This window comes from Camellia sinensis, chromosome 14, assembly GCF_055761805.1.
Source record: "Camellia sinensis isolate YWXY chromosome 14, ASM5576180v1, whole genome shotgun sequence".
Taxonomy (NCBI): domain Eukaryota; kingdom Viridiplantae; phylum Streptophyta; class Magnoliopsida; order Ericales; family Theaceae; genus Camellia; species Camellia sinensis.
In genome coordinates, this window is record NC_138974.1 from 115,637,623 (window position 1) to 115,656,950 (window position 19,328).

The 19,328-nt window shown below is 37.4% G+C and overlaps 1 pseudogene; it reads right to left on the minus strand.

Moving 5' to 3' along the window:
• Window positions 1-553: 553 nt before the first annotated feature.
• LOC145807264 (uncharacterized) lies at window positions 554-17,748 on the minus strand (annotated as a pseudogene).
• Between the last annotated feature and the right edge of the window lie 1,580 nt (window positions 17,749-19,328).

The following is a 19,328-nucleotide window of genomic DNA, read 5'->3' on the forward strand; positions in this document are numbered from 1 at the left end:
GTTCAAACCCTATCTTGATGAGTTCGTCATCGTCTTCATTGACGACATTCTCATGTACTTCAATTCACTGGAGGACCATGAGCAACACTTGCGAATAGTTTTGCAAACACTACGTGATCACAAGCTTTATACCAAGTTAAAGAAATGAGAATTCTGAATCACTAGTGTACACTTCCTTAGTCACGTCATTAACAAAGATGGCATCTCAATTGACCCCTCAAAAGTTGTAGCAATCATGGATTGGCCACGACCTACTAACGTGTTTGAAATTAGAAGCTTCTTGGGTTTAGCTGGTTATTATTGACACTTCATTCAAGATTTCTCGAAGATAGTATTACCCTTAACCCAACTAACTCAGAAGAACACACCCTTTGAATGGACTGACAAATAGGAACGTTGCTTCCAAGAGTTAAAAAATAGATTTGTGTCAGCTCCTATACTAGCATTCTCTATGGGAACGGATGGGTTCGTAATTTATAGCAATGCCTCATATAATGGTCTGGGTTACGTTCTTATGCAAAATGGAAAAGTCATTCTGTATGCCTAATGTCAACTAAAGAATCATGAGAAGAACTACCCAACCCATGATATAGAATTGGTTGCAGTGATCTTCGCCCTCAAGATCTGGCGTTATTATCTCTATGGAACAACCTGCAAGATTTACACTGATCACAATAGTCTTAAATATCTATTTACACAGATGGAATTGAATATGAGGCAACGACGATGGCTAAAATTTATGAAAGACTATGATGTAGAGATCCATCACTATCCAGGCAAAGCTAACGTAGTAGCAGACACATTGAGTTGAAAGGCTACCAGAAGTTTGACATGTACCCTTATCTCCCGCAAGATCAATGGACTGCTCTCCAACATAATTTTGAAACCCACATTGATTGAAGAAATTAGAACATGCCAATGTGAGGACAAACTTTTGAAGAAAAGATACGATGACCAAGGAAGTATGCCCAACACCAATTTTTTTGTAAACAATGGGGTATTAAAATTTTGAAACCGAATTTGTGTACCTGATATTCTAAAACTAAAAGAAAAAGATATTGATGGAAGCTCATAGCTTGAGATTCGCATCTCATCCTGGGAACACGAAAATGTACCACAATCTAAAGGAACATTATTGTTGGATGGGAATGAAGAAAGATATAGCAAGCCATATTTCCAAATGTTTCCAATGTCAACGAGTCAAGGCAGAACATCAGAGACAGGCAGGACTGCTATAACCACTCCCTATTCTTGAATGGAAATAGGAACACATTACCATGGATTTCATTATTGGGTTACCACAATCAACCTCAAAGAATGATGCGATATGGGTCATAGTAGATCGCTTAACGAAATCAACACGTTTCCTACCCGTTAGAGTCACGTACTCTCTTAACAAATTTGCCACTATATATATATATATATATATCAAGGAAATCATTCGATTACATGGCGCCCCGGTATCAATTGTATCTGATTGAGACCCTCGTTTCGTATCTCAATTCTGGAACAAGTTACAAACAATTTTGGGAACTACACTAAAGTTCAGTATCGCTTATCATCCGCAAATTGATGAACAATCTGAAAGAATGATTCAGACATTGGAGGACATGTTGCGGGTATGTGTATTAGACCTTAAGGGTAATTGGGACGAGCATCTGCCATTAGTAGAATTTGCTTATAACAATAATTATCAAGCAAGTATGGGGATGGTACCATATAAAGCACTGTATGGAAGGAACTGTCGATCGCCTATATGTTGGACAGAGGTAGGAGACAGGAAGTTATTACATCTAGAAATCGTGCAAATGACCAGTTACAAAATTTGACTCATCCAACAACGAATTCGCATTGCCCAAAGCCGTCAGAAAAGCTATGCAGATACATGGAGATGGGGTTTGGAATTTCAAGTAGGAGAGCATGTTTTCTTAAAAGTTGCACCGACAAGGGAAGTCATCTGACTTGGGAAATGAGAAAAACTAAACTCGCGTTATATCAGGCCATTTGAAATACTAGAAAGGATTGGTCCTGTAACACACCGTCTTGCCTTTCCACCAGAATTGTCCAATGTTCATTATATAATCCATGTGTCGATGCTTCGGCAATATCTTCGAGATTCAGAACATGTCATTGATCATGAAGACCTAGAAGTTCAAAATGATCTCTCCTATGAAGAGCAACCAATATAGATCCTCGATCGTCGTGATTAGATTCTTCGAAACAAGACTATACCTCTTATAAAAGTCTTATGACAAAATCATTGTGTTGAAGAAGCAACATGAGAAACTGAAAATCAAATGTAGGCCAAATACCCACACCTCTTCAAAAATTAAGGTACGACTAGTTTGGGGACAAACTTCCTCTTAGGAGGGGAGAAATGTGACACCTCATTGTTTGATTAATTTCATCACCATGTTAATATTAACTAAACATTTAATAAAATTGTGGGTAGTAGAATACAAATTAAAATTGAACTCAAATTGGACTTAGTTATTAACAAATAAATTAATCTATGGGCCCAGGCTAAATAATGGAAATATAGGGGAAAAAAAAAAGAAAAAAGAGTCCCTGCAGGTTCTCTAGCCAGGATGGTGAATATGCATGCATAGCTTTAGTGAGTCACCTAAAGGGACATGTGGGAAATGGACAAGGTGTCACATGTTGGACAGGTGTCCAAGTTTGAACTTGCCACAAGTTAAGTGGTGATAAAGGATGAAGCATGTTTACCAACTATAAATAAGTTACTGAGTTACTGAGCTTATGAAAATCAATATAACTAAGGTGCAACATACAAGTAGTGGGGGAATCAATAGTAGGAAAGTAAATGTTAATGGTCAATATTAAGGTAAGTCATATTATAAATTGAGTAATCATAAAATTGTTTTATTATTTTATGAATTATTAGCATCACAATTATTTTATTTATTTTATGAACCTTATTCACTTAAAAGTATAAACTCATGGATATAATTGTTTATTAAATGTGTTTTTGAATAATTATTTTGTAAGTACTACCACGGATGTCCTATGCCTTGGTGGACTTAAATAACCATTGACCCTTTGAATTGTCACTTTAGTGACCCTCTACGGTCCCATGCCTTAGGGACTTAAATAACCATTCTGATTAGTCATTTTGTGACCACTCTGTCATAGATCCAGTGACCATCTGTTATATTATGTACCGTAGTTATGACTGTTATGCATATACGACTTTTGTATTATATGTCTGTTACTTAAAATAATTTATTTGTATCAAACTATTCATTGTTTAGCCTAAATAATTGTCCATGGTGATTTGTATACCTTTATACTGTTAGTATAATATTTCTCACTCTGTTATGTGTTTATAGCTGTTAAAACCCTTTTATGTGAGGAAACTTAAGGAAGAATGGTTTTACCCCATTAATTAGGACCCAGATTTGAGATGAACATCGTATTTATTTATTTTTTATTTTTTTTATGTCTACTTGTAATTATTATCTGACTTATGTTATATAAACAATAATTCTCATGTACGCTTCAAATATTTATCTACATATTTTATTTTATTCTGTACGCTTCAAATAGAAATTAACTAGTTACGAATACAACTTTAGGCACTGAGGTGGGTTGTGACACGTTTATATAATCTTTTGAGTGATTTGACAAACAAAAAAGATGAGTTAAATTTCAAAACTATTTAGAAGTTAGTTACTGAAGATTTTGGCAATTAGTAATTTTATTGAAAATTAAAAATTTTGACAAAGTCTCAAGTTCTATAATTTATATAAGGAAAATTTTATAAGAATAATGTTTTGTAACTCGAAACTTTTTTTCCTGAATCCCCTGAATGCCCAAAACGACGTCGTTTTGGGCATTTTTCTTTTATTTATTTATTTATTTATTTTATTTTTTTTCTTCCATTTTCCAGTCTGAAACGCAGAGAGGAAGAGGGAGAGAAAGAGAGAAGAAGAGGGGAAGAGCGAAAGAGAAGAGAGGTTCGCCGATCGCCGATCGTCGCCCAGCCCGGTCGTCGTCGCAGCCCAGCTCCATCGCAGCCCAGCCCAATTTTCGTTGTTGCAGCCCAGCCCCGTCGCTGCCCAGCCCCGCCGTCGTCTCTGCCCCCTGCCTTCGCCTCAGCCCCCCGCCCCCGCCTCCGCCTCTGCCTAAGCCTCCCTCTGGTTGATGTAGCCCCTCTTTTCCTTCTTCTTCTTCCTTCTTCTTCTTTTTTCTTCTTTTCAAATTCGGGGAATTCGGGGGAGGGCTTTTTCGAGCTACCAATCAAGATTCATTGTATAATATACACTCCGAAAAATTCTTTAATAAACCCCCCATTTTGGTCAGCTTACCATATAACTAGTTATGACGTTTGTGCTATTTAATTATAACGCATTATGGTGTTAGACATGACTTATTGTGGTATTGTGTGATTATTATTTTAATTATGATCGAAAGAGTCTTTGATTATACATTATGTGGTATTTAGTTATAATTAAGAAAGATTTTATTATGACATTTGTCATTATTTACGTATGTGTATGTGTATAGTAGCATAACCCAAAAATAAAAGAAATAACAATTGTATCATTGAAAAGAAAATTATGAAATTTTAGCATTTTAAGCTGAAAATGTACCCACTAAAATGTGGGACCAAAGAAATTTAAGGGAATGCTATTCATAGATACACTAAATAAAATATACGCTGTTAGATGCCGTAATCATGTGGACATCACTTTACCTCCCACCAAGCTTTGAAATTAAAATATAATAAACAAAAACTAAATACTTGTCTCAACTTAACTATGAAGTGATTGATTTTTTTATTTTGTTTATGACACTTATTTTGATATTTAATATGTGAGTTTATTAGATAGGTTCAGCCTTGTATGCAATTTTAGAGCAGAACTCAGAACTTAGAATAGAACATTTAGACGATGTCAGCTTGGGCTTGGGCACATAATTTCTCTGTTATTTTCTAGCTTAGGTTAGTCCGAACCCAGCCTGGCCTGACCACCCCAACTTCAAACTGCAAGTCTTTTCGTCATTTTCCCCTTCTCTCTGCTACGCCGCAAGAGATGAATAGGTGCCCACTTTATTATTAGGCTATGTTTGGATTGAGTGATTTGGAGAGAAGAGAAAAGAAAAGAAATGGAGAGATATATTTCTTTTACTTGTTTGAATAACTTAAGTGGAGGGAGAGAAATAGAAAGAAATTGACAGAAATAGAGAGAAACTCATTTATCTTATAAGCCTCATTTTCAATCTTCCCAAAAGTGGAGAGATTGGGAGAGAAAAGAAATTACTATTTTCATAATACCAATTTTGTCCCTATAAAAATAAAAGAAATAATATGATTGAAAATATTAAAAAGGTTATTTTGGTAATATAAAATAAAATAATTTCTTTTCTTTTCTCTTAATGAAACCCAACCAAACAAGAATGAGAGAAATCACAATTATTTCTTTTCTTTTATTTCTTCCTTATCTAAACAAAAAGAAGAGAAATCACAATCATTTCATTTCATTTCATTTCTTTTATAACATAAGTAATTATTTCTTTTATTTTCTCTCCTAGGTTCCCAAACATAGTGTTAAGGTTGTGTTTGAATCCGAAAGAAAAATGTGAATATATATGTATATGTATTTCTGCTTTCTAAATCTGTCCAAATCCATTATCCAAAAGCAGCATAAGTGATTGCTTCATGTTGAAACACTGATCTGGTTCCATCTTTATGCTCTCTAATTCTTCAGACAAGACATGCCTCTGGTTTTGACTTTATCTTAACTGGTTTCCTAAGCTTTGATTTATCTTCGATCTTGGCAATTTCAAGAGCTTTTGCACAGACAGGAAAACCTTGATCATCCCACGACTCCAAGATCACACAAGAGCCAATGCAGGTTCTTCCTCGATAGAAGGCTGCAAACTGCCCAGCTGCAAGGCCTCGATCATCTTCACATAACTAAACAACTGCAACTTCATCACCATCTTCACCAAGTTCTATTGTCAATTTGCAATCATAAAAACCAGGGCCATGTCGAACCTAAAAAGAAAAACAATGGAAATCTGTTGCATCAAAGAGTCAAAAATCAAAGCATTGGGCTGTCAAATGCCAAAACTGAAAACAACGCATGTTTAGAGATGCAAAATCATCACAATGAAATAACACCAGACCAACTCTTCATATTTTATTATCCCAAGGGAAATATAAAAAACCATCATATCAACCCAAACATTTTTAGGACACTTAAAAGGTAGTAACAATGGTGATATAATAGAATCTCAACATTATCAAGGTTAGAGGTCAACAAATGAAAGGAATGAAATGAAATGAACAAGGCTTCCAGCAACTCAATGCATATTTCATCTATTCACCACCCATGAACTGGCCTCAGCCTCGTAACAAATGCATGTGTAGTCATCTAAATGTTTGTTTCCTTCTCCCTTATTTTGAATTTTGTTTTTCTCTTACCCTATTATAAAAGGAAAAACAAAAGCACCTTCAGGAGGATTATTATTTTTTGTATAAATCATTCATGGACATGCCATATGTGCGGGGTATATGATACAGATCCTAGTGCTCTTATGAAAAATTTCCATCATGGATCAACAAATCACATTTGTTTAGGACCACTTACTTTCCTAGTCATTTATAAGAAGAAAAAAAAATAATTTTTATACCTTCCACGGAGAGATAGGAGGCTGAGAGAATAAGAATGAATTTATATACCTAGCACTGGAGTTGATTCACCTGGCTAGGAGGTGAACCACCAAGCCATTTCCAGAATCCAACACGAAACAAGTGCCTCATTTTTTTCAAAAGAGAAATAATTCCTTGATACGAAGAATACATTGTTTTTAACATCCTTCTCCACAACATACCTACATAAGAGACAGTGATTACAAGAAAATTCTAACATTTTATGGCTAAATAAGTGCAAAATTTGAGATTGAGAACCATTGTTGAAACCAATCATTGAAGGAATGTACATAAATGAAGAATGATAAAACTAATACTCTATTTGGTTCACTGGAATGAGACATTCCTTTGGCTCCCTTATGGAATGGTGATTCCCATGGAATGAGACATTCCTTTGGCGCCCTTATGGAATGGTGATTCCCATGGTAAATAATAATTCCATTTGCAATGTATTTTTTTATTATTTTTTTAATTAACCAAACATGGCAATGGATATTTTCATGGAGTGATCATTCCATTCCACTTCATTCCAATGAATCAAACACTACTTAAAATAATTTTTTTTGAACATGGGTTCACCATCAAAGATCATTATCATCATTATAATGGTTGTCAATTTAGCACCTGAACATTGCACTCCATGGGAATGCTTATTTTTGACGAGGACAATAATGGCAGTATCCAAAATAATGCTACATGTTAGCTGTATATTATTATACTAATCTATTTGTATTGTAGATATATCTCCATCTCTATCTCCTTCTATACTTATCTCTCTCTCTTTGTATCTCTATCCCAATCTCATTGTATTTTTATCTTGTTATGTACCTATCTAGGTTTCTTTTCAGCCTATGTATACAGGCTTCTGCTATTGTATTATTCATTCAATTTCAATATATCAGAATTACTCTCATAACATGGTATCAAAGCCTAGGGTCCTCTCCTAGTCTCTTCTTCTTCTTTATCACATTTTTTTTTTTTTCTGTCAGGCAGCTTTGATTCTATCTCACTTTGGTTTCTACTGGGTTTTGTGTTTCTTGTCCATCACTGTTTCCACATTTGGACTATACCAGCCTCTTCACCTTTTCAAGATGAAACCAAAGACACTAGAATCACCACCATCAGACGCTTCACGCACCCTCAAGCGCCTCCGAAAGATAGGCCACGCGCTGCCATGCTTCTTACATGCCCCATGTGCCTCCTGCTCTCCTGCCTTGAGCTATCTTGCGTCATGGCCTTACTTGCTAATGTGAGCCACGTGTTTTGACATCATCGCTGATGTTTGCCCTGCTTTCTTGTGCACCGCTACCTCTGATTGTTACCATGCGCCACACGCATCTCTACTAACGTGCGCCACACCTTTTTATGACGTCAGCGCTTGGTGTGACGTTAGCCCTAGTTTACCAGCTTAGTCCACCAAGTTTGACCAGCCGATTCCTTGCCTTTCTGTTCATTTTTTGGATCGTTCAGACCATACCCTAATTATTTTTGGCCTCCTAAATCTACTGGTGTGTTTTGTTTTGGCCAAATCCGTCTCTACAAGGCCTCTTCTTCTCTTTTTTTTGCATTCTTTAAGCATTATGGATCGTTTTGACAACATCTATTCAATCTTTATTACACTTGATGGGTCCAACTATGTTCTCCGGGCCCAAGTTCTCTCTAGATTCATCAAAGGGAAGCGGCTTTGGCGTATTATCACTGGTACTCTTTCTAAACCCATCCAGGCAGAAACAGAGACTGCATTTGCTTTCGATGACCGTCTTGATGAATGGGAAGGCAAGAACTACCAGATTATAACATGGTTTTGGGCTACTTTTGTTCCTTCCATCAGCCTTCAGTTTGGACTCTTTCAGAATGATGATTCCATCACCTCTCCTGCCAAAGCAATTTGGGATTTCTTGAAGGAACGTTACCAGACCACTGGACATGCTCACTAATATCAACTGTTGTAGACTCTTCATCACATGCGCCAGGCACTCGGTCAGTGCATCAATGACTTCTTATCCCAGATGTCGTCTGTTTGGGACCAGCTACCTCTTTCTGAACCTCCATGGGCACATTTTGAAAACGCACAGTTGTTTATTACTTATCAAAATCATCAGCGACTCTTACAGTTTCTTATGGCTCTTTATAGCACTTTTGAACCCGTGCATGCTTCTTTGCTCCATCGATTGCCCTTGTCCACTTTAGAGCAGGTCATTAATGAGCTACTATAAAAGGAGACTCATTTTGGGATTCTCAAATCTCCAACCATGGATTCTGTTCTTGCTACGCCATTATCTCAGAGTTCTTCATCTCCTCAGCCATCTAGTATATGCAGTTATTGTCGCAACCGTGGCTTGCCAGCCAATCATTCTCTTGTTCAGTGCTAGCTTCGCGAATGCTTGATGTGTCACAAGACTGCTCTAGGTCATCTTCAAAGCAATTGTCCTCGAGCTCCTTCCACCGATTCATCTAAGAATAGGTCTTCTTGTTCTAGGTATCAGTCCAATTCTGGCCAAGGTTCTCGCTCTGCTGCTGTTGCCTCTGAGGGTTCTTCAACTCACCACTTCACTGATTCCACTACTCATTCCTTCTCTATAGATGATGTTTAGTCCATCATCAACCAGATGCTCGCCAAATCTGGTACTCCCCCCTCTACTGCTCTTTCAGAGACCTCAGGTAACTCTTCATGGTATTTTGATTCCACATGCTGTAATCATTTGACTTTTAACTCCACTATGTTTTCTTCTTTCTAATAATCTTCTTCTGTTCCCACTATACACACTGCTGATGGTTCTCATATGTCTGTTAGTCACATTAGCCTAATCTCTAATTCCACTGTGTCTCTTTTTGATACTTATCACATTTCTGTTTTTCAATTGAACCTTATCTTTGTTGGTCAGTTGTATGAACTTGGTCTAACCGTTACATTTTCTGCTAATGGTTATTTGGTGTAGGACCCTCAGACGAGACATATCCTTGGGATAGGCCGTAAGCATGGACGTCTGTTCAAGCTTCTACATCTCCGCATTCCACACAAATCATCTACGGCTGCTTCCATTGCTTCCTCTGCTGCATCTACTCTGTCATCTACTATATTTTCTTTTCATCTTTGGCATTGTCGCTTAGGACATGTCTTTTTTATTCATTTGAAACCTTTGGTTTCTAGTGTTCAGTTAGGTTGCGTCCGTCTTGAAGATGTCGATTATTTATCTTGTGTAGACACTCCATTTTTGACCGTCCTCAAGACTTGGACGTCATTATTTGAACACTCCATGATCATCCATGTTTGTGTTCGTTTTGAGCGCTTGAAGTTCTTGGTGGAGTGCCTTGCCTTTGGACCTCTCAACTTGTCTGTTTTGTGCTTCGTTGTGGACTAAGAGTTTGTAGCTTTGCTTCTGGAGAAAAGGGTGACCTATCGGCCAACCCTATAACTCATCAGTTAGGGTTTGTTCCCATCGGCCATCAGTGGTGGCCTGTCGGCCACTAATGGTGGCTGGCGGCCATTTTTTTGCTTTTTCAGATATTTTGTATGCCAGCTGTTGTACACTGAGTGTATCCTTCATACACGTGTATGGATGGATTAAGTTAAGCTTTTGGCTTGTTTTTCTATATAAGGGGAAGCCTCTCCCCCATTTTTGGGGTTACAAAATTTCAGAGCTGAAATTTCTCTCTCTCTCTCTCTCTCTCTCTCTATATATATATATATATATATTGTGCTTGAAATTGATTTTTCTTCACATATTTGTATACAACCCCTTAACCAAGCACCCCTATCTTGGAACTGAGGTTTCTTAAGGCTTGTTTGGAGCTTCTAAAGCTAGTTTTGGCTCAGAAGAAGACCTGTTTTCCTGTTGTGCTTCAATGGTAAGGATTTACCCCTTTTAAGCCTTGTTTTAATTAAGTGTTTAGCCATCTTTTTACACTACTTTGAGGCTGGTTTAATCTTCTAAAAAACTCTGATTTTAAGGTTCTAAAATGTTGGTTTGAGCCTTGTGTGGTTAGGGGGTGGTTCCCTCCATTTGCTCCTTGGCTTGTAAAGCCTTTTGAGCCTTCTTTTAAGAGCTTTTGAGTCCATCTCTTTTGGCCTTAAAACCACTGAATTCCATAGAAATTTCAGTGGTAAAAAGTTTGTTTGAGGTCCAAAATGGGAGGGGATGGCCTCCTCTCCTTGTCTCTCTATGCCATGCCTTGTTAGCACTACAAAGTAGCATATTTTTGTGGCTTGTGTTAGCTTATTTCAAGCATGTTTTTGGCTATATTTTAACATGTTTAAACTTTGTTTTTGGCTGGTTTAGTCACTGGTTGCTTGCATCTTGCACTTGTAATGTAATTTTGCTTACTAGCCTAACATGTTTGATGATTTAGCCTATCATTCTAGCTTGTGTTAGCTTAACTCCAGCACATTTTTGCTACTGATTTAGCATGATTAAGCTCTGTTTTGAGTGGTCTTGGACATATGTGCTTTGCTTTGTATAGTTATAGTGTAAATGGCCTTCACTAGCTTTGTGTTTTGGAATACCTAGCATGCTTTACTTGGATTATTTGCATGCCATGGCATCATTTAACATGTGATTTCAGAGCATATATTATTGTCACACTCTCACATATTCCACACTTTCATTGCTTTTGAGAGTTGTGCTTTGTGCCTTGTTGGTGAGCTAATACATGAACATGTTTTTCTTGCCTTTTGTGTCTAAGTTTCAGCATGTTTAGGCCACTGTTTTGGCATGATGTAGCTTTATTTTGGGCTGATTTAGTCATTTGAGCATTGTATTGCATGCTTCTAGTGTTGTGTCCTTCACTAGTTTCATTATTTTTTGCTCTTAACATATTGTACATGAGTTGTTTGCATGTTATAGTCCTATTTGTCATGCCATTTCAGCACTAAAAACATCTACAATCTCCCCAATTTCTTCATTTTTCCTTTTGTTTGGAGGGTTGTTCGGCCTTAAGTTTGTGTTTAAGCATGAGGTAGGGTTTGTGCTCAAATGGCTTTAACCCTTTTTTGAGGGTTCCTCCTAGTCAAAGGCATAATCACTCTCATCTCCTAAACCACCCTTTTGGTTGACCCCTCTCATTAGAGGATTATCACATTGGACTTAACCGGTTAAGGGATTAATTGGTAAGCTAAAATGTGTAAAAAAAAATGAGTCAAGTAAAACATGACTAAGATGAGCATGTTGTTTGCATTGCACGTGTTTGGATCGGACGTTAATCCAAACACAAGAAATGTGGAATGTTTCATACTTAAAGTGATGAAACGTGTCACATTTCTTGGTCGCCGATGCCCTTGATCATGCATGACAGGGTGGAGGCTTTTTGAGTCTTATGGGTGCATTCATTAAGCTTGTACAAGCTTGGTTCTTTGGCCACCATGCATTGAAAATGCTTGGTTGGTGGCTTGAGAGCCAAGTGCCATACTCCTTTGAGCTTGAGACATGATAAGGAGGGTGGCAGTACACACATTTCCTTGCAAATACACTGCCATGCCTCTGTTTTCTCTCTGTTGCAGCAAAAGGAGGAATTTCAGGGAAGCAGTGGCCGATCGGCCACCAAAGCCAGCCGATCGACCATCGATGTTGGCCGATGGCCACCATTTCTAGCCGATCATCTCCCAGTGTGTTCTTGAGATCAAACAGGAGCAATCTGGAGGTTGGCACAATTTTCAGAGGTCCAAAGATGTGCAAACAAAGGCATTTTGAGGCAAGGTGGCGGATTTTCGGGGAGGACGCAACTGAGCATGCATGCCTCCCTTGCCCACGAGGACATCCTTATCACTTTATTAGCTAGTTGTAGTTAATTACATGTGCTGTAATTAATTTAGCTTAGTTCATTTTGTAATATTCTAATTAGCTTAGATTAGCTAGTTATTCAATTTCAATTGTGTTGTAATTAATTAGCTAAGTTAGTTAATTAGTTGGTTTGTAATAATTAGCTTAGCTTAGAATAGCTTAGCTCTCATTTATTCGGACCCTCCTTTGAGAGGTTGCAATGTTGTCATAAGGGTGCGTGTGTGTGTGCATGCCTTTCAACCCCACGTCTTTCTCCTTTTTATTTACCCGTTTTCGGTGGTTAAGTTAGGGCATATTTCAATTAGCATACCTTATGCTTGTATGTTTGCATCATTCATTTGTATTGCATGTACCGGGCTCGGCGCATCATTCAAACTGCATCGCAATTTCAATACACTTACTTGAATACGTGTTTAAAAGCATGTTATCAAAGTGTAGCATTCATATGCCATCTTAGATAGCCGAGCCTATTTAGTTGTATTATTGCATGTGTTGCATTAGGCATATTGTACAGTTAGGATCATGCATATTTCTAACTAGCTTTTGTTTTGGCTTGGAGTACACTGTGAGTGTTACGCTTTAGCATACTTGCATGAGTGTGAGTGCTGCCATGATAGCATGCTTGCCATGAGACTATATACTTAATTGCTAAACTGCATAAATGCCTGTGAATGAAGGCTTTATTACTTGAATTGGGACAATTCATCAAAATATGAGTTTTAAGCCTACTTTGCGACGTGGCAATCATCATGTTTTAGGCCCACTTGAGGGTGACAAATTTGCGCTTTAGCCTACTTGCGAGTAGCACTTTCAAACCATTTTCGAAAACAAAGCATGAGATGCTTTGTTCTAATTCTTGCGATTTAGTCTATATTTGTATGTTGTGCGCATCACATTGTAAATTTAGCTAATAACCAGAATAAGAATACATGTGTTTTTAAAATAACATATCATGCTTAGTAGAGACCGATCCTTTGATCGGGCGAGCGGGGGTGCTCATTCCATGACCTTCCCCCCTCGTACCCAAGTTCTCGAGCTGAGACAACTTTGGTGATGACGGACACGTGGCCTTTGGCACGAGTCAGGGTTTTCTAAATTTCTCAAAAATAAAATATTTAGGTGGCAACTCTATAATCTGGCAAAGCAGTCCAGTTTGGCATTATTTGATTCAAAATCTGATTTTCCAAAATGATTTGCCGGATTGGACTCTTTGGTGATTTATCAGTCTTACATTGCACTTTATGAGATTAGATTCAGAACCGTGACAGGAGTCCGAACTATAGTAGCAGACTAATTCGCGCCCTCTCCGAAAGGGGGGCACGTGAAGAAAGTGGGGCGGTCTACATCTTGTCAAATTGCTAAACAACCTACTTTACCTTTAAATCAAAGTACTTCTATTTCTACTGCTTCTTTTGATCTTGTACATTCTGATATTTGGAGACCTTCCCCCACACCAACCATGGGGGGGGGGGGGTGGGGTCAAGATACTTTCTGATTTTTGTTGATGGTTTTTCTCGCTATACTTGGATTTTTCTTCTCAAAAATCGCTCTGAACTTAAGCAGATTTATTATGATTTCTTTGCTATGGTCCGCACTCAGTTTTCTCATACTAGTAAGATTTTTCGTAATGCTAAGGAGTACTTGGATTCTGATTTTCTTTCTTTTCTTCGAGCTCATGGTACACTATCTCATCGATCTTGTGTAGGCACATCCCAACAAAATGGCTGAGCCAAACGGAAGCACCGTCATATTCCAGACACTACCCGGGCTCTTCTCATCTCCTCTTTTTGTCCTGAAAAATTTTGGGGGGAAGCTGCTCTCACTGCCATTCACACCATAAATCGTGTCCCTACACTTGTCATCGTTAACACTTCTCTTTACGAGCGCTTGTATTATTCTCCTCTTGACTATACCACTCTTAAAGTTTTTAATTCTGCTTGTTTTGTTCTACTCCAGCCTCATGAACACACTAAATTAGAACCTCGTTCTCATCTTTGCTGTTTTCTGGGATATGGTATAGAACATAAAGGGTATTATTGTTGGAATCCTATCTCCAAGCGCCTTCGTATTTCCTGTCATGTGGTCTTCTGGGAACACCAAATGTTCTCTAATCTTTCCAAGTTTCAACTACCACAGTCCACCCACTCACCAGCCTTTACCGATATTTCTATAGACTTATTTTCTAATGAATTTGATGCAGATTCTGGCTCCATGCTTCCACAGTCGCCTATGCCTATCGTCCATCATAAGGATCCTGTGTCTGCTGACAGTCCTAGGCCTTCTCCAACTCCTGTGGAGGTTTCTCCATCTCCACTTCCCATTGAGGTTCCTTCTCCACCAGAGCATCACTCTACACGGGTAAGGCAACCTTCTGTTATTCTCCGTGATTATATTGGTTGTTCCACCGCTTTTTCCGCCCATGAACCTACTTCCTATCGAGAAGCTTGTTCTAACCCTCTTTGGCAACAAGCTATGACTGATGAACTACAGGCTTTCGATAAAACTCATACCTGGGATGTGGTTGATCTTCCTTCTAGAAAGAGTACTGTTAGTTGTAACTGGGTTTACAAGCTCAAAACTCATTCTAATGGTTCCATTGAGCGTTACAAAGCTCGTCTTGTAGCCCCGGGATTTACTCAAGAATATGGGATTGACTATGAGGAAACATTTGCTCCCGTTGCTCGTCTTACTTTAGTTCACACCTTACTTGCAGTTACTACTGCTCGCCACTGGAGTCTTTTTCAGATGGGTGTCAAGAATGCATTTCTTAATGGTGACCTTACTGCTGCTCACCACTGGAGTCTGTTCCATCAAACAAAGTTTGCAAACTTCGTCATGCTTTGTATGGTTTGAAACAAGCTCCGCGTGCCTCGTTTGCCAAGTTTAGCTCCACCATTCGTGACTTCGGTTTTTCCTCCAGTGCCCATGATTCTGCCTTGTTTATACGTAAGATGGAGCATGATACTATTCTCCTTCTCCTTTATGTGGATGATATGATTATCATTGGAGATGACATAGTGGGTCTTTCTAGTCTCAAACAGTTTCTCAATCGCCAGTTTGAAATGAAAGGTTTGGATTTGCTTAGCTACTTCCTTGGCTTAGAAATTTCCCAAGATTCCTCTGTTTATTTTCTTACCCAGGCCAAGTATACTTCTGATCTCTTGGCTCGTGCTGGCCTTACCGATTACAAGACTGCCACTACTCCGGCTGATCCTCAGATTCATCTTACACCCCTTGACGGTTCTCTATTAAATAATGCCACTTTATATCGTCAACTAGTTAGCAGTCTAGTCTATCTCACGGTTACTCGTCCAGATATTGCTTATGCTGTTCACATTGTCAGTCAGTTCATGGCTGTTCCTCGTTCTCCATACTATGATGCTCTAGTTTGCATTTTGCGCTATCTCAAAGGAACTTTGTTTCATGGTCTTCACTATTCCCCTCACTCTTCGCTACAATTGCATGCATTTTCTGATGCCGATTGGGCCGCGAATCCTTCTGACCATCGTTCCACTACTGGGTTCTTCTTTTTTTTGGGTAACTCTCTTCATTTCCTGGCGTAGCAAGAAGCAAACTCTTGTTGCTCATTCTTGTACCGAGGCTGAGTGTCATGCTCTTGCTGACACTACTCAGGAGCTTGTGTAGCTTCGTTGGCTTCTTTCTAACATTGGAGTTTCTCATTCTGCTGCCACCAATCTTTATTGTGACAATTAGAGTGCTATTCAGATTGTACATAACGATGCCTTCCATGATCGCACTAAGCATATTGAGATTGATTTCCATTTCATACCCCCAGCATGTTGCTAGTGGCCTTATTTGTCTTCTCTTTGTTACCTTTGTTGATTAGACTGTCGACCTCTTCACTAAAGCTCATCTTCCAGACCGCTTCTCTGATCTCCGCTCCAAGCTCAAGTTGATATCTGCCTTACCACCATGAGCTTAAGGAGGGGTGTTAGCTGTATATTATTATACTTATCTATTTGTATTGTAGATATATCTCTATCTCTATCTCCTTCTATACTTATCTCTATCTCCTTGTATCTCTATCCCAATCTCATTGTATCTTTATCTTCTTATGTACCTATCTAGGTTTCTTTTCAGCCTATATATACAGGCTTCTGCTATTGTATTATTCATTCAATTTCAATATATCAGAATTTCTCTCATAACACTACAAAAGCTATACTTAGGGTCCGTTTGGCAAGAAAGTTTGGTTTGGGTTAGGTTGGGTTAGGGCTATTTTAGTCGCAAAAAGACAAAATAGGTTTTTTTTGCCTAATAAGACAAAATGTCACATCCAAATCATAATCATTTCATTTTCTTTCTTACAAAAATAAAAAAATTCAAAAATCTATCCCAAATGAAACTTTTTAACCCTAGGTTGAAATAGCCAAAAAATTAAAAAGCCAAAAAATCAACCTACATCCAAACGAAGGCCTAGCCAAAAAATACAGCTTGTTTCAGGACAACCAAAATTCAACATTATTATCATGGAAATAGGTAATAGCCCACTCTTTGACTTTTTGTGTTTTTGTTTTTGTTATTTAACAAATATTATGACAGAGCAAAATGAGAGCATACCAGGGCCCTCCAGGGAGTCGTAAACCTTGGCATTGACCAATCGTGTAGAACCAAAATCCTTGGTGTTTTCCAAGGAAGTCTCCAGTCTCAGCTTCCAATATGACACCTTCCATCTCCCCAATGTGTTTTGCAACAAATTCACGGAACTTTATCTGTCAGTGAAAACTGGTTTGAGAGACAAAAGCACAACTTAATCAAAAGCAGAAGTACAGAAACAAGAATGACGAGGTAATGGGATTATAATTTAAATAACGTATAATTTTAATTGAAATAAATCCACAATCAAAAGTAACATCTCCTTCATAAAAAATAAAAAAGAAAAGAGAAAAATGACCAACTTATCAATAGATTACATCAATGAACAGTTTTCCGAATACATTTAATTGAACCTAACAATATTTCCAAAAGTGACAGGGATTCTTAAATATATGCAAGGATATTGTATGTGTGATTGAGTGATATATGCCTTGTATCATAGAAGTCACCAAATCCTACAAATTCATAATCCTCTAGTTGTTAGGGACCAAGAATCAAATTCTGGGTGGGCCAAATTCAAAAACGTTCTACATTAAAAATAAAAATAAAAAAATTCTTCAGATGTCACTATAATACATTGTCAAAGTAGCTAAATGTTTAGTCAAATTTTAGCTAAAAACCTACTTTTCCATTTTAGCTAACCTTATTTTTCTTGTCATGCTCCAACAAACTCTCCATTTCTTTCTCCATTCAATTTAAATATTCCTTATTTATTATTTATTTATTTTTTCAAAAAAAATTATATTTTTCAAATGGACACTTAACGGTCATATTTTTCAAATAGAAACTTTTGTAACGGTCATATTTTCAAATGGATATTTTTGCAACGACCATATTTCTTAAATAGAAACTTCTATAACAGTCAAATTTTTGTTGTCAAAATTATTAATATTTGTGGTGATTTATGCTAGTTTGTGGTGATTTAGAGTTGAAAATGTCATTAATTTAGTTGACAAAAAGGGGTTTGGGTGGCGAAAATGCGAAACAGCCCCGAACCACTGTTGAAAATGTCATAGAATCAATGTTCGTCTACCATTTCATGTTTGGGTGTCTTTCATTAGTTAATAGCTATTACTCTTCTTGTCTTTTCATGTTTGAAATTAATACAGTTGCTATATGTCATCCAGAAGTGCCTTTATAGGCACCAAACTGATGACATTTTTTTAATTTGCAGATAGTTTTGGACATACAAATGTGGATATGATTTTTTTTTGACAAGTATGGAAGGGCAAACAAATGTGGATATGGTTTTAGACATACAAATGTGGATATGATGGTTTTGGACATACAAACTAATGATTTGTATTATATATAGAAATGAAATGAATGAAATGAATGGTTTTGGTTAGTCCTGTATTATGTATGAATGAAATTATTGACGTTGGATTAGACTTGGTTCGTATGGAATTTGTATTATATATAGAATTGGACGTTCAATATTAATGTTTTGGATGGTTGGAACTAAAATGTGTGCACATTGTTGAATGCTTGAATGGTTGATAATATATTTAGCGTTGATGGATTATATTGGTTATACAGGATACAGGTTGTACTAAAATTGGATATAGGTTGTTTAGAATTTTTTTGCAAAAAAAAAAAAACAAAAACAAAAAGTATTTGGCCACCAAATATTTTGTTAGCCAAATATGTAATCAAATGTTTTGGCGACTAATAATTTAGTAGCAAAAACATAACCAAATTTTTTTTTTGCTACTAAATAGTTAGTAGCCAAAACAATTGAGAATGAGAGAAATAAACTATTGGCCACTAAATTTTTTAGTCACGGAAAAAAAAGGGTATCATTTGGCGACTAAAACATTTGGTGGCAAAAAATAATGTATTCTATTGGTGACCAAAATATTTAGTCTCTAATAGTGGGTTAAAATTTTCATGTAGAACTTTTAGTGACTAAAAATTAGTGGCCGAAATGTCACGTTTGCCGACTAAGTACGAATTCGTAGCCAAATGTTCACTTTCGGTGACTAATTCTTTTGGAGCAAAAAGTAACACCTTCCCCGACAACATGAATGTTAGTAGCCAAAAGTCACATTCGGCGACTACTGGTTTTAGTGGCGAAAATCTAATGTTTGCCGACCAAAAGAAGTTTAGTAGGCAAATGTTACACTTTCGGCGACCAAATAAAGTTTAGTCGCCAATACTATCGCTGATAGGGTATAGGCGACGAACTTGGCGACAAAACCTTTTAGTCGCTAAATAGTTTCAGCAACCAAATTTCTGACTTTTGGCGACCAATATTT